General features: G+C 36.7%; 1 long non-coding RNA gene across 1 annotated transcript in view; it reads left to right on the top strand.

Moving 5' to 3' along the window:
• The window catches only part of LOC120234563, a 4,341-nt gene extending 3,732 nt beyond the window's left edge, over positions 1 to 609 (top strand). The window contains exon 2 of the long non-coding RNA XR_005529128.1: positions 290 to 609. This is a non-coding gene — a long non-coding RNA (uncharacterized LOC120234563). The remainder of the gene's footprint in view (positions 1 to 289) is intronic.
• The last annotated feature ends 3,212 nt before the right edge of the window (positions 610 to 3,821 follow it).

Here is a 3,821-nt window from a genome sequence, read left to right as displayed (position 1 = left end):
GTCTAGGTATATCTTTATCATAACTCTTTTATCTTGTTGTGGGGATAAAATTTTTGACACATTGCCTAAAATATAAATGACCTCCTCTTTGGACAAACAGGAAAGCTAGTTGGAAGCAGCTCAGCTCCAGTCAAAATGGTGTCCTCAGTTTAGAGTTGACAAATAGTGCTGTATGAAGCTTGGAAACTGAGAGGTTACCTTGACAGACAAGGAGCACAATTATCACAATATGATGAAAGAGCTTCCATGAGTATGTATTGCACCGTTAATTACTGTCCTTTTTCTACAGGCTTCTAATGTGAGGAAAAACACGGAATGACAAGTGTGGGAAAGAGCAAGCACTAAATTACTGTCAGAAAAATAAACGGAGTAGCACAGTGGTGCTCGGTGATTTACGGGGGCAATTAGTCACCACCCCACGGCGCTGCTGAGGACAGCACGGCAGCAGACGCGTCAGGCCTGAGAGGAAGAAGAGGCTTTGCACTACTCTCCAGACAACTTTTCAGACAAGAGAGGATATTTGAGCACATTAGGTTCCATGTCTTCATTCTGGGTGCCCTCCCTTCACATTATCCAGCCATCTAATTCATAAACGTATTTTTAACACAATATTAACCTGTTCTGTGTGTGTTAAAAAGACTCCCAACTGCAGCTTTTTTTTTTCTCCCACTGTCCGAAGTAGGTTTTCCCCATTCCTTAAATGAAACAAACAAATAAAAAACCTTTCCTTACTCCCAAATTGTCTGCCTGATGTGTGCCTTCGGTCTATCTCATTACTTCTTGTGTTCTGCTATCATGTTCTATATTTGCTTTGAGCCACTGGGTGCTAAGGAATTTGGTCTCTAGCTCTTCTGAGGAAGTTTGGTGAGCTGGTACAGCTGGTACAAAGAAGTGATGAATGAGGCTCTAAAACTCAGGTTAAATGATAAAGATATATAAACTTCCTGTTACTTGTTAACCTGTTCTCTAACATACTATATTCAGTGCCTATGTATATGCATATAACAAAATGAATTTGCTAAGACATGATACTTGGTGTACATTCTTTGGTAGGAATTCTGCATCAGAAGAAATCCAGAATGGGGCAACTGAGTGGCTCAGTTGGTTGAGCGTCTAACTCTTGACTTCAGCTCAGGTCATGATCTCACAGTTTGTGAGTTCGAGCCTTGTATCAGGCTCTGCGCTGATAGCATGGAGATTGTTTGGGATTCTGTTTGCCTCTCTCTCGGCCTCTCTCTCTCTCTCAGAAGTAAACAAATAAACACTTAAAAAGAAAAAGAAGAAATCTAGAATGGAAAGCAGGAAAGAACCCTGGGAAGACGAAGATTTTATTGACTAACTGCCATGTCTGTGTAGGGACAATAACAAGGTTGCTGAAGTGAACAAATGAAGCATCATCAGGAGTTTAGTATCCTGATGTAGTATCCTTAGTACCCTAAGTGTCATGCAGTGTTACTATTTTATATTTCTGAAGCACTTTACAGTTTATGAAGGACATTTGGAATTCTTTTTCTCATTTGATCTTGCCTTGGCTTTAGTCAAGAACACCTGCTCAATTAGAAATGTGTTGGCTGAGTATGTACACATTTGTAGAATGTGACCCAACACATGCTACTGTGACCTGTAAGCTGGAGTACTAAAGAGGCAAAACCTTGTTGATGAGCTGGTGCTGTAATGATGTGCCATTCAACTGGACACTTACTTTCTGATGAAGAGTCTCACAACTGGGAAAAAGTGGAGATTTTACTGGCTTCCCTTTTCCACATTGTCAGTTTTTATTTTTATAGGCACAATGTACCTTTTAAAACAATTAAAAAATATGGGGCGCCTTAGTCGGTTAAGCGTCCGACTTTCGCTTAGGTCATGATCTCGCGGTTCGTGGGTTCGTGCCCCGCATCGGGCTCTGTGCTGACTGCCAGCTCAAGAGCCTGGAGCCTATTTCAGTCTGTGACTCCCTCTCTCTCTGACCCTCCCCTGCTCACGCTGTCTTTCTGTCTCCTAGAAATAAATAAAACGTTAAAAAAAATAAAAAATAAATAAAATAAAATAAAACAATTAAAAAAATAATACAGAGCCCTGAGATTTGATGTAAAATTGGATATCTGTGACCACAAGAGCACTGGTTTTCCTGTAATAAGGAAAGAAAACCCAACCAGGAAAGAAGGCAGATATGTTTTCTTTGCAACATTGCAGGCATATGAAACTATGCACATCTCACTGAAAACTAGGAATGGTATAATGTGAAAATTTAACCAAAATTATTTCTGTCAGTGAACAAAGCCCATTTTAAAGCACTGTATGTGTTTTTTTTCAGATCTCTTTTCCCAAAGTCACATTTGTGGTTTCTGGTAGAGGTACATAATTGGGAAAATTAAATGCATAAAAAGATGGAATTTAAAATATAAAATTCTGCCTTTCTGATAAATTTTATGTTCACTGTTTCCTTGATTTAAAGAGGACATTCTAGTATTACCCTTAAAGGGGGCACATTTTTATATACATGTTATTTTTGTTTGGAAAACGTGAGCTAGTGAAGAGTGAGAATGACCTTGGCTATTGTACTTCCTTATTGATAGAACTAATAGCCTTTTTATATCTGGATTCAAATATCTTCTCTACTAATCATGCAGCTTCCGTACATTTCAAAGAGATGATTCAGATTGCATGAAAACAGAAGACTGGAGCTCCCTACGTGCCCCTGTGTTTGTGTTTATACAGAATATTTATGCAATATTCCAACTTGGCTATAATCTATAATTCCTGCCTATTATTTCAGTTGCAACTATAATTTTTAGATTAATGGTTATAATTTTGGTAGGGAATACATGAAAAGTTATATGTTCATGCTTGAAAGGAGGATCATTAAATATTCATTATTACCACTCAAATTAGTTGTCCTGCTCTATAAAACAGTTACCCGTTATCATTTCACTAGTTTAGATTCAGCAGTAAGTGAACAGCAATATATGGCTCTTATCAGTAGAGGAGTTTTTGTTGGGGAACAGAGGGAGAAATGATTTTAAAACACATTTGACATATTTATGTTGACAAATTATTTAAAAGAATTACTGCTTTGTCAATAAACATGTTTGTACGTTAGAATAGGATTGTGGCTGGATTTACTTCTAGCTGTTTAATTACTCTATGATTGTGAAAAATAGTGCTTCTTCAAATGGTTATAAGGGAAAAAAATGAAAATACAGAGGTTGGGATATTTTAGTGTTTTACAGATGCCTAATCTTGCCATGAAAAAGAACTTTTCATTTTTGTATGCAGGCATTGAAATCTTGCTTTTTCAGCAAAGCTAGATTGTATAATTTGTTAGTTTTCCCTCCCTGGTAACAAATCTATCCTTAAAAAAAAAAGCAAAAAGTAAAATAAGAGATGGATTTTTATAAATGTTGTGGAGATCTCTCCTTAGCCTGTTTTAGAAGCGTGTAAAGTGAAAAAAATAAATACATTTTAGTGTAAAAACATTTTGCTTTTTGTTTCCACATACCTTGATATGCCTGTTCAGTTATACAAAGATATTGGGGATAGCCACATGCTTTTTTTAAATCACATTTATGAATCATTCCATACTAATCAGTAATTTAAATTTTTTCCCCATAGAACACCCCCCCCCCATAAATTTGATTCAGATCTCGTGTAACTTTAGAGCATTCTTTCTTAGAGTCAAATTGTAGCTGATGAACACATCTTGCATTTTTCCACATTGCATCTGGACTCTTCATAATGATGGTTTATTTTATTTTATTTTTTCTGCCCAGAAGAGAGGAAAAAATATATAGGTCCATGAATCAATCTAGATAATGGGGAAG

This window comes from Hyaena hyaena, unplaced genomic scaffold, assembly GCF_003009895.1.
Source record: "Hyaena hyaena isolate Hyena2069 unplaced genomic scaffold, ASM300989v1 scaffold_111, whole genome shotgun sequence".
NCBI lineage: Eukaryota > Metazoa > Chordata > Mammalia > Carnivora > Hyaenidae > Hyaena > Hyaena hyaena.
This window is presented reverse-complemented; position numbering and strand designations above follow the sequence as displayed.